At 40.6% G+C, this 12,042-nt stretch overlaps 7 non-coding genes across 7 annotated transcripts; all 7 read right to left on the bottom strand.

The window, feature by feature from the left end:
- Window positions 1-801: 801 nt before the first annotated feature.
- On the bottom strand, window positions 802-901 carry Trnam-cau (transfer RNA methionine (anticodon CAU)). The gene is made up of 2 exons: window positions 865-901; window positions 802-837 (listed from the first exon to the last, which is right to left on the bottom strand). It is a non-coding gene; the product is annotated as a tRNA-Met (tRNA).
- Window positions 902-1,291: 390 nt separating this feature from the next.
- On the bottom strand, window positions 1,292-1,391 carry Trnam-cau (transfer RNA methionine (anticodon CAU)). Its single transcript has 2 exons — window positions 1,355-1,391; window positions 1,292-1,327 (listed from the first exon to the last, which is right to left on the bottom strand). It is a non-coding gene; the product is annotated as a tRNA-Met (tRNA).
- A 390-nt stretch (window positions 1,392-1,781) lies between these two features.
- Trnam-cau (transfer RNA methionine (anticodon CAU)) lies at window positions 1,782-1,881 on the bottom strand. The gene is made up of 2 exons: window positions 1,845-1,881; window positions 1,782-1,817 (listed from the first exon to the last, which is right to left on the bottom strand). It is a non-coding gene; the product is annotated as a tRNA-Met (tRNA).
- A 6,872-nt stretch (window positions 1,882-8,753) lies between these two features.
- Window positions 8,754-8,853, bottom strand: Trnam-cau (transfer RNA methionine (anticodon CAU)). The gene is made up of 2 exons: window positions 8,817-8,853; window positions 8,754-8,789 (listed from the first exon to the last, which is right to left on the bottom strand). It is a non-coding gene; the product is annotated as a tRNA-Met (tRNA).
- A 392-nt stretch (window positions 8,854-9,245) lies between these two features.
- Trnam-cau (transfer RNA methionine (anticodon CAU)) lies at window positions 9,246-9,345 on the bottom strand. Its single transcript has 2 exons — window positions 9,309-9,345; window positions 9,246-9,281 (listed from the first exon to the last, which is right to left on the bottom strand). It is a non-coding gene; the product is annotated as a tRNA-Met (tRNA).
- Window positions 9,346-11,403: 2,058 nt separating this feature from the next.
- Window positions 11,404-11,503, bottom strand: Trnam-cau (transfer RNA methionine (anticodon CAU)). The gene is made up of 2 exons: window positions 11,467-11,503; window positions 11,404-11,439 (listed from the first exon to the last, which is right to left on the bottom strand). It is a non-coding gene; the product is annotated as a tRNA-Met (tRNA).
- A 392-nt stretch (window positions 11,504-11,895) lies between these two features.
- On the bottom strand, window positions 11,896-11,995 carry Trnam-cau (transfer RNA methionine (anticodon CAU)). The gene is made up of 2 exons: window positions 11,959-11,995; window positions 11,896-11,931 (listed from the first exon to the last, which is right to left on the bottom strand). It is a non-coding gene; the product is annotated as a tRNA-Met (tRNA).
- Between the last annotated feature and the right edge of the window lie 47 nt (window positions 11,996-12,042).

The raw sequence follows: 12,042 nt of genomic DNA, 5'->3' as shown, positions 1-12,042 counted from the left end.
GTTTTTCAACACCTTAACTTGCATTCGACTGTTGTAAATGATGCACAATGTGAGGAAACAGCAGTTAACATCATAATCCTGAGAGACGTAAGGAGGAGTGTACTTGAAAAAGGAATTGAAACATGCTTTTCTTTTTTTCATGTAAGCACTTCCTGTGTTGTGGCTGTACAGCCATTTCGTGTTTGCTGCATTTGTCACATATTTCTCGGTCAGACTATTTCAGGCAGACGGGTACAGCAGTAGAAGAGCTGAGTGGAAATAGTTTGAAACAAATATGGTAATGATTATGAAGGAAAAACAGAAAAAAGAAATGAACCGGGTGAGGATCGAACTCACGACCTTCAGATTGCTCTGACATTGGAAACTTGACTGATTATGAGACTGACGCGCTACCTACTGCGCTACCGAGTCTTGAAACGCTGATCGGAAATTTAAATATATATTTCTCAACTGTCACAAATCACGTGCCAGATAAATGGAGACTGTGCTGGTTTTTCAACACCTTAACTTGCATTCGACTGTAGTAAATGATGCACAATGTGAGGAAACAGCAGTTAACATCATAATCCTGACAGATGTAATGAGAAGTGTATTTGAAAAAGGAATTGAAACATGCGTTTCTTTTTTTCATGTAAGCACTTCCTGTGTTGTGGCTGTACAGCCATTTCGTGGTTGCTGCATTTGTCACATATTTATCGGTCAGACTATTTCAGGCAGACGGGTACAGCAGTAAAAGAGCTGAGTGGAAATAGTTTGAAACAAATATGGTAATGATTATGAAGGAAAAACAGAAAAAAGAAATGCCCCGGGTGAGGATCGAACTCACGACCTTCAGATTGCTCTGACATTGGAAACTTGACTGATTATGAGACTGACGCGCTACCTACTGCGCTACCGAGGCTTGAAACGCTGATCGGAAATTTAAATATATATTTCTCAACTGTCACAAATCACGTGCCAGATAAATGGAGACTGTGCTGGTTTTTCAACACCTTAACTTGCATTCGACTGTAGTAAATGATGCACAATGTGAGGAAACAGCAGTTAACATCATAATCCTGACAGATGTAATGAGAAGTGTATTTGAAAAAGGAATTGAAACATGCGTTTCTTTTTTTCATGTAAGCACTTCCTGTGTTGTGGCTGTACAGCCATTTCGTGGTTGCTGCATTTGTCACATATTTATCGGTCAGACTATTTCAGGCAGACGGGTACAGCAGTAGAAGAGCTGAGTGGAAATAGTTTGAAACAAATATGGTAATGATTATGAAGGAAAAACAGAAAAAAGAAATGCCCCGGGTGAGGATCGAACTCACGACCTTCAGATTGCTCTGACATTGGAAGCTTGACTGATTATGAGACTGACGCGCTACCTACTGCGCTACCGAGGCTTGAAACGCTGATCGGAAATTTAGATATATATTTCTCAACTGTCACAAATGAAGTGCCAGACAAATGGAGACTGTGCTGGTTTTTCAACACCTTAACTTGCATTCGACTGTAGTAAATGATGCACAATGTGAGGAAACAGCAGTTAACATCATAATCCTGAGAGACGTAAGGAGGAGTGTACTTGAAAAAGGAATTGAAACATGCGTTTATTTTCTTCATGTAAGCACTTCCTGTGTTGTGGCTGTACAGCCATTTCGTGTTTGCTGCATTTGTCACATACTTATCGGTCAGAATATTTCAGGCAGACGGGTACAGCAGTAGAAGAGCTGAGTAGAAATAGTTTGAAACAAATATTGTAATGATTATGAAGGAAAAACAGAAAAAAGAAATGCCCCGGGTGAGGATCGAACTCACGACCTTCAGATTGCTCTGACATTGGAAGCTTGACTGATTATGAGACTGACGCGCTACCTACTGCGCTACCGAGGCTTGAAACGCGGATCGGAAATTTGGATATATATTTCTCAACTGTCACAAATCACGTGCCAGACAAATGGAGACTGTGCTGGTTTTTCAACACCTTAACTTGCATTCGACTGTTGTAAATGATGCACAATGTGAGGAAACAGCAGTTAACATCATAATCCTGAGAGACGTAAGGAGGAGTGTACTTGAAAAAGGAATTGAAACATGCTTTTCTTTTTTTCATGTAAGCACCTCCTGTGTTGTGGCTGTACAGCCATTTCGTGTTTGCTGCATTTGTCACATATTTATCGGTCAGACTATTTCAGGCAGACGGGTACAGCAGTAGAAGAACTGAGTGGAAATAGTTTGAAACAAATATGGTAATGATTATGAAGGAAAAACAGAAAAAAAAGAAATGCCCCGGGTGAGGATCGAACTCACGACCTTCAGATTGCTCTGACATTGGAAGCTTGACTGATTATGAGACTGACGCACTACCTACTGCGCTACCGAGGCTTGAAACGCTGATCGGAAATTTAGATATATATTTCTCAACTGTCACAAATGAAGTGCCAGACAAATGGAGACTGTGCTGGTTTTTCAACACCTTAACTTGCATTCGACTGTTGTAAATGATGCACAATGTGAGGAAACAGCAGTTAACATCATAATCCTGAGAGACGTAAGGAGGAGTGTACTTGAAAAAGGAATTGAAACATGCGTTTATTTTCTTCATGTAAGCACTTCCTGTGTTGTGGCTGTACAGCCATTTCGTGATAAATGGAGACTGTGCTGGTTTTTCAACACCTTAACTTGCATTCGACTGTTGTAAATGATGCACAATGTGAGGAAACAGCAGTTAACATCATAATCCTGAGAGACGTAAGGAGGAGTGTACTTGAAAAAGGAATTGAAACACGCGTTTATTTTCTTCATGTAAGCACTTCCTGTGTTGTGGCTGTACAGCCATTTCGTGTTTGCTGCATTTGTCACATATTTATCGGTCAGACTATTTCAGGCAGACGGGTACAGCAGTAGAAGAACTGAGTGGAAATAGTTTGAAACAAATATGGTAATGATTATGAAGGAAAAACAGAAAAAAGAAATGCCCCGGGTGAGGATCGAACTCACGACCTTCAGATTGCTCTGACATTGGAAGCTTGACTGATTATGAGACTGACGCGCTACCTACTGTGCTACCGAGTCTTGAAACGCTGATCGGAAATTTAAATATATATTTCTCAACTGTCACAAATCACGTGCCAGACAAATGGAGACTGTGCTGGTTTTTCAACACCTTAACTTGCATTCGACTGTTGTAAATGATGCACAATGTGAGAAAACAGCAGTTAACATCATAATCCTGACAGATGTAATGAGAAGTGTACTTGAAAAAGGAATTGAAACATGCGTTTCTTTTTTTCATGTAAGCACTTCCTGTGTTGTGGCTGTACAGCCATTTCGTGTTTGCATCATTTGTCACATATTTGTCGGTCAGAATATTTCAGGCAGACGGGTACAGCAGTAGAAGAACTGAGTAGAAATAGTTTGAAACAAATATGGTAATGATTATGAAGGAAAAACAGAAAAAAGAAATGCCCCGGGTGAGGATCGAACTCACGACCTTCAGATTGCTCTGACATTGGAAGTTTGACTGATTATGAGACTGACGCGCTACCTACTGTGCTACCGAGTCTTGAAACGCTGATCGGAAATTTAAATATATATTTCTCAACTGTCACAAATCACGTGCCAGACAAATGGAGACTGTGCTGGTTTTTCAACACCTTAACTTGCATTCGACTGTTGTAAATGATGCACAATGTGAGAAAACAGCAGTTAACATCATAATCCTGACAGATGTAATGAGAAGTGTACATGAAAAAGGAATTGAAACATGCGTTTATTTTCTTCATGTAAGCACTTCCTGTGTTGTGGCTGTACAGCCATTTCGTGATAAATGGAGACTGTGCTGGTTTTTCAACACCTTAACTTGCATTCGACTGTTGTAAATGATGCACAATGTGAGGAAACAGCAGTTAACATCATAATCCTGAGAGACGTAAGGAGGAGTGTACTTGAAAAAGGAATTGAAACATGCGTTTATTTTCTTCATGTAAGCACTTCCTGTGTTGTGGCTGTACAGCCATTTCGTGGTTGCTGCATTTGTCACATACTTATCGGTCAGAATATTTCAGGCAGACGGGTACAGCAGTAGAAGAGCTGAGTAGAAATAGTTTGAAACAAATATGGTAATGATTATGAAGGAAAAACAGAAAAAAGAAATGCCCCTGGTGAGGATCGAACTCACGACCTTCAGATTGCTCTGACATTGGAAGCTTGACTGATTATGAGACTGACGCGCTACCTACTGCGCTACCGAGGCTTGAAACGCTGATCGGAAATTTGGATATATATTTCTCAACTGTCACAAATCACGTGCCAGACAAATGGAGACTGTGCTGGTTTTTCAACACCTTAACTTGCATTCGACTGTTGTAAATGATGCACAATGTGAGGAAACAGCAGTTAACATCAAAATCCTGACAGACGTAAGGAGGAGTGTACTTGAAAAAGGAATTGAAACATGCTTTTCTTTTTTTCATGTAAGCACTTCCTGTGTTGTGGCTGTACAGCCATTTCGTGTTTGCTGCATTTGTCACATATTTATCGGTCAGACTATTTCAGGCAGACGGGTACAGCAGTAGAAGAGCTGAGTGGAAATAGTTTGAAACAAATATGGTAATGATTATGAAGGAAAAACAGAAAAAAGAAATGCCCCGGGTGAGGATCGAACTCACGACCTTCAGATTGCTCTGACATTGGAAGCTTGACTGATTATGAGACTGACGCGCTACCTACTGTGCTACCGAGTCTTGAAACGCTGATCGGAAATTTAAATATATATTTCTCAACTGTCACAAATCACGTGCCAGACAAATGGAGACTGTGCTGGTTTTTCAACACCTTAACTTGCATTCGACTGTTGTAAATGATGCACAATGTGAGAAAACAGCAGTTAACATCATAATCCTGACAGATGTAATGAGAAGTGTACTTGAAAAAGGAATTGAAACATGCGTTTCTTTTTTTCATGTAAGCACTTCCTGTGTTGTGGCTGTACAGCCATTTCGTGTTTGCATCATTTGTCACATATTTGTCGGTCAGAATATTTCAGGCAGACGGGTACAGCAGTAGAAGAACTGAGTAGAAATAGTTTGAAACAAATATGGTAATGATTATGAAGGAAAAACAGAAAAAAGAAATGCCCCGGGTGAGGATCGAACTCACGACCTTCAGATTGCTCTGACATTGGAAGTTTGACTGATTATGAGACTGACGCGCTACCTACTGTGCTACCGAGTCTTGAAACGCTGATCGGAAATTTAAATATATATTTCTCAACTGTCACAAATCACGTGCCAGACAAATGGAGACTGTGCTGGTTTTTCAACACCTTAACTTGCATTCGACTGTTGTAAATGATGCACAATGTGAGAAAACAGCAGTTAACATCATAATCCTGACAGATGTAATGAGAAGTGTACATGAAAAAGGAATTGAAACATGCGTTTATTTTCTTCATGTAAGCACTTCCTGTGTTGTGGCTGTACAGCCATTTCGTGATAAATGGAGACTGTGCTGGTTTTTCAACACCTTAACTTGCATTCGACTGTTGTAAATGATGCACAATGTGAGGAAACAGCAGTTAACATCATAATCCTGAGAGACGTAAGGAGGAGTGTACTTGAAAAAGGAATTGAAACATGCGTTTATTTTCTTCATGTAAGCACTTCCTGTGTTGTGGCTGTACAGCCATTTCGTGGTTGCTGCATTTGTCACATACTTATCGGTCAGAATATTTCAGGCAGACGGGTACAGCAGTAGAAGAGCTGAGTAGAAATAGTTTGAAACAAATATGGTAATGATTATGAAGGAAAAACAGAAAAAAGAAATGCCCCTGGTGAGGATCGAACTCACGACCTTCAGATTGCTCTGACATTGGAAGCTTGACTGATTATGAGACTGACGCGCTACCTACTGCGCTACCGAGGCTTGAAACGCTGATCGGAAATTTGGATATATATTTCTCAACTGTCACAAATCACGTGCCAGACAAATGGAGACTGTGCTGGTTTTTCAACACCTTAACTTGCATTCGACTGTTGTAAATGATGCACAATGTGAGGAAACAGCAGTTAACATCAAAATCCTGACAGACGTAAGGAGGAGTGTACTTGAAAAAGGAATTGAAACATGCTTTTCTTTTTTTCATGTAAGCACTTCCTGTGTTGTGGCTGTACAGCCATTTCGTGTTTGCTGCATTTGTCACATATTTATCGGTCAGACTATTTCAGGCAGACGGGTACAGCAGTAGAAGAGCTGAGTGGAAATAGTTTGAAACAAATATGGTAATGATTATGAAGGAAAAACAGAAAAAAGAAATGCCCCGGGTGAGGATCGAACTCACGACCTTCAGATTGCTCTGACATTGGAAGCTTGACTGATTATGAGACTGACGCGCTACCTACTGTGCTACCGAGTCTTGAAACGCTGATCGGAAATTTAAATATATATTTCTCAACTGTCACAAATCACGTGCCAGACAAATGGAGACTGTGCTGGTTTTTCAACACCTTAACTTGCATTCGACTGTTGTAAATGATGCACAATGTGAGAAAACAGCAGTTAACATCATAATCCTGACAGATGTAATGAGAAGTGTACTTGAAAAAGGAATTGAAACATGCGTTTCTTTTTTTCATGTAAGCACTTCCTGTGTTGTGGCTGTACAGCCATTTCGTGGTTGCTGCATTTGTCACATATTTATCGGTCAGACTATTTCAGGCAGACGGGTACAGCAGTAGAAGAGCTGAGTGGAAACAGTTTGAAACAAATATGGTAATGATTATGAAGGAAAAACAGAAAAAAGAAATGCCCCGGGTGAGGATCGAACTCACGACCTTCAGATTGCTCTGACATTGGAAGCTTGACTGATTATGAGACTGACGCGCTACCTACTGTGCTACCGAGGCTTGAAACGCTGATCGGAAATTTAGATATATATTTCTCAACTGTCACAAATGAAGTGCCAGACAAATGGAGACTGTGCTGGTTTTTCAACACCTTAACTTGCATTCGACTGTTGTAAATGATGCACAATGTGAGGAAACAGCAGTTAACATCATAATCCTGAGAGACGTAAGGAGGAGTGTACTTGAAAAAGGAATTGAAACATGCGTTTATTTTCTTCATGTAAGCACTTCCTGTGTTGTGGCTGTACAGCCATTTCGTGGTTGCTGCATTTGTCACATACTTATCGGTCAGAATATTTCAGGCAGACGGGTACAGCAGTAGAAGAGCTGAGTAGAAATAGTTTGAAACAAATATGGTAATGATTATGAAGGAAAAACAGAAAAAAGAAATGCCCCTGGTGAGGATCGAACTCACGACCTTCAGATTGCTCTGACATTGGAAGCTTGACTGATTATGAGACTGACGCGCTACCTACTGCGCTACCGAGGCTTGAAACGCTGATCGGAAATTTGGATATATATTTCTCAACTGTCACAAATCACGTGCCAGACAAATGGAGACTGTGCTGGTTTTTCAACACCTTAACTTGCATTCGACTGTTGTAAATGATGCACAATGTGAGGAAACAGCAGTTAACATCAAAATCCTGACAGACGTAAGGAGGAGTGTACTTGAAAAAGGAATTGAAACATGCTTTTCTTTTTTTCATGTAAGCACTTCCTGTGTTGTGGCTGTACAGCCATTTCGTGTTTGCTGCATTTGTCACATATTTATCGGTCAGACTATTTCAGGCAGACGGGTACAGCAGTAGAAGAGCTGAGTGGAAATAGTTTGAAACAAATATGGTAATGATTATGAAGGAAAAACAGAAAAAAGAAATGCCCCGGGTGAGGATCGAACTCACGACCTTCAGATTGCTCTGACATTGGAAGCTTGACTGATTATGAGACTGACGCGCTACCTACTGTGCTACCGAGTCTTGAAACGCTGATCGGAAATTTAAATATATATTTCTCAACTGTCACAAATCACGTGCCAGACAAATGGAGACTGTGCTGGTTTTTCAACACCTTAACTTGCATTCGACTGTTGTAAATGATGCACAATGTGAGAAAACAGCAGTTAACATCATAATCCTGACAGATGTAATGAGAAGTGTACTTGAAAAAGGAATTGAAACATGCGTTTCTTTTTTTCATGTAAGCACTTCCTGTGTTGTGGCTGTACAGCCATTTCGTGGTTGCTGCATTTGTCACATATTTATCGGTCAGACTATTTCAGGCAGACGGGTACAGCAGTAGAAGAGCTGAGTGGAAACAGTTTGAAACAAATATGGTAATGATTATGAAGGAAAAACAGAAAAAAGAAATGCCCCGGGTGAGGATCGAACTCACGACCTTCAGATTGCTCTGACATTGGAAGCTTGACTGATTATGAGACTGACGCGCTACCTACTGTGCTACCGAGGCTTGAAACGCTGATCGGAAATTTAGATATATATTTCTCAACTGTCACAAATGAAGTGCCAGACAAATGGAGACTGTGCTGGTTTTTCAACACCTTAACTTGCATTCGACTGTTGTAAATGATGCACAATGTGAGGAAACAGCAGTTAACATCATAATCCTGAGAGACGTAAGGAGGAGTGTACTTGAAAAAGGAATTGAAACATGCGTTTATTTTCTTCATGTAAGCACTTCCTGTGTTGTGGCTGTACAGCCATTTCGTGTTTGCTGCATTTGTCACATACTTATCGGTCAGAATATTTCAGGCAGACGGGTACAGCAGTAGAAGAGCTGAGTAGAAATAGTTTGAAACAAATATGGTAATGATTATGAAGGAAAAACAGAAAAAAGAAATGCCCCGGGTGAGGATCGAACTCACGACCTTCAGATTGCTCTGACATTGGAAGCTTGACTGATTATGAGACTGACGCGCTACCTACTGCGCTACCGAGGCTTGAAACGCGGATCGGAAATTTGGATATATATTTCTCAACTGTCACAAATCACGTGCCAGACAAATGGAGACTGTGCTGGTTTTTCAACACCTTAACTTGCATTCGACTGTTGTAAATGATGCACAATGTGAGGAAACAGCAGTTAACATCATAATCCTGAGAGACGTAAGGAGGAGTGTACTTGAAAAAGGAATTGAAACATGCTTTTCTTTTTTTCATGTAAGCACCTCCTGTGTTGTGGCTGTACAGCCATTTCGTGTTTGCTGCATTTGTCACATATTTCTCGGTCAGACTATTTCAGGCAGACGGGTACAGCAGTAGAAGAACTGAGTGGAAATAGTTTGAAACAAATATGGTAATGAATATGAAGGAAAAACAGAAAAAAAAGAAATGCCCCGGGTGAGGATCGAACTCACGACCTTCAGATTGCTCTGACATTGGAAGCTTGACTGATTATGAGACTGACGCGCTACCTACTGCGCTACCGAGGCTTGAAACGCTGATCGGAAATTTAGATATATATTTCTCAACTGTCACAAATGAAGTGCCAGACAAATGGAGACTGTGCTGGTTTTTCAACACCTTAACTTGCATTCGACTGTTGTAAATGATGCACAATGTGAGGAAACAGCAGTTAACATCATAATCCTGAGAGACGTAAGGAGGAGTGTACTTGAAAAAGGAATTGAAACATGCGTTTATTTTCTTCATGTAAGCACTTCCTGTGTTGTGGCTGTACAGCCATTTCGTGATAAATGGAGACTGTGCTGGTTTTTCAACACCTTAACTTGCATTCGACTGTTGTAAATGATGCACAATGTGAGGAAACAGCAGTTAACATCATAATCCTGAGAGACGTAAGGAGGAGTGTACTTGAAAAAGGAATTGAAACATGCGTTTATTTTCTTCATGTAAGCACTTCCTGTGTTGTGGCTGTACAGCCATTTCGTGGTTGCTGCATTTGTCACATATTTATCGGTCAGACTATTTCAGGCAGACGGGTACAGCAGTAGAAGAGCTGAGTGGAAATAGTTTGAAACAAATATGGTAATGATTATGAAGGAAAAACAGAAAAAAGAAATGCCCCGGGTGAGGATCGAACTCACGACCTTCAGATTGCTCTGACATTGGAAGCTTGACTGATTATGAGACTGACGCGCTACCTACTGTGCTACCGAGTCTTGAAACGCTGATCGGAAATTTAAATATATATTTCTCAACTGTCACAAATCACGTGCCAGACAAATGGAGACTGCTGGTTTTTCAACACCTTAACTTGCATTCGACTGTTGTAAATGATGCACAATGTGAGGAAACAGCAGTTAACATCATAATCCTGACAGATGTAATGAGAAGTGTACTTGAAAAAGGAATTGAAACATGCGTTTCTTTTTTTCATGTAAGCACTTCCTGTGTTGTGGCTGTACAGCCATTTCGTGTTTGCTGCATTTGTCACATATTTATCGGTCAGACTATTTCAGGCAGACGGGTACAGCAGTAGAAGAGCTGAGTGGAAATAGTTTGAAACAAATATGGTAATGATTATGAAGGAAAAACAGAAAAAAGAAATGCCCCGGGTGAGGATCGAACTCACGACCTTCAGATTGCTCTGACATTGGAAGCTTGACTGATTATGAGACTGACGCGCTACCTACTGTGCTACCGAGTCTTGAAACGCTGATCGGAAATTTAAATATATATTTCTCAACTGTCACAAATCACGTGCCAGACAAATGGAGACTGTGCTGGTTTTTCAACACCTTAACTTGCATTCGACTGTTGTAAATGATGCACAATGTGAGAAAACAGCAGTTAACATCATAATCCTGACAGATGTAATGAGAAGTGTACTTGAAAAAGGAATTGAAACATGCGTTTCTTTTTTTCATGTAAGCACTTCCTGTGTTGTGGCTGTACAGCCATTTCGTGGTTGCTGCATTTGTCACATATTTATCGGTCAGACTATTTCAGGCAGACGGGTACAGCAGTAGAAGAGCTGAGTGGAAACAGTTTGAAACAAATATGGTAATGATTATGAAGGAAAAACAGAAAAAAGAAATGCCCCGGGTGAGGATCGAACTCACGACCTTCAGATTGCTCTGACATTGGAAGCTTGACTGATTATGAGACTGACGCGCTACCTACTGTGCTACCGAGGCTTGAAACGCTGATCGGAAATTTAGATATATATTTCTCAACTGTCACAAATGAAGTGCCAGACAAATGGAGACTGTGCTGGTTTTTCAACACCTTAACTTGCATTCGACTGTTGTAAATGATGCACAATGTGAGGAAACAGCAGTTAACATCATAATCCTGAGAGACGTAAGGAGGAGTGTACTTGAAAAAGGAATTGAAACATGCGTTTATTTTCTTCATGTAAGCACTTCCTGTGTTGTGGCTGTACAGCCATTTCGTGTTTGCTGCATTTGTCACATACTTATCGGTCAGAATATTTCAGGCAGACGGGTACAGCAGTAGAAGAGCTGAGTAGAAATAGTTTGAAACAAATATGGTAATGATTATGAAGGAAAAACAGAAAAAAGAAATGCCCCGGGTGAGGATCGAACTCACGACCTTCAGATTGCTCTGACATTGGAAGCTTGACTGATTATGAGACTGACGCGCTACCTACTGCGCTACCGAGGCTTGAAACGCGGATCGGAAATTTGGATATATATTTCTCAACTGTCACAAATCACGTGCCAGACAAATGGAGACTGTGCTGGTTTTTCAACACCTTAACTTGCATTCGACTGTTGTAAATGATGCACAATGTGAGGAAACAGCAGTTAACATCATAATCCTGAGAGACGTAAGGAGGAGTGTACTTGAAAAAGGAATTGAAACATGCTTTTCTTTTTTTCATGTAAGCACCTCCTGTGTTGTGGCTGTACAGCCATTTCGTGTTTGCTGCATTTGTCACATATTTCTCGGTCAGACTATTTCAGGCAGACGGGTACAGCAGTAGAAGAACTGAGTGGAAATAGTTTGAAACAAATATGGTAATGAATATGAAGGAAAAACAGAAAAAAAAGAAATGCCCCGGGTGAGGATCGAACTCACGACCTTCAGATTGCTCTGACATTGGAAGCTTGACTGATTATGAGACTGACGCGCTACCTACTGCGCTACCGAGGCTTGAAACGCTGATCGGAAATTTAGATATATATTTCTCAACTGTCACA

Source organism: Haliotis asinina, chromosome 2, assembly GCF_037392515.1.
Source record: "Haliotis asinina isolate JCU_RB_2024 chromosome 2, JCU_Hal_asi_v2, whole genome shotgun sequence".
Taxonomy (NCBI): domain Eukaryota; kingdom Metazoa; phylum Mollusca; class Gastropoda; order Lepetellida; family Haliotidae; genus Haliotis; species Haliotis asinina.
The sequence above is the reverse complement of the archived record's forward strand: the minus strand, read 5'-3'. Positions and strand labels throughout refer to the sequence as shown.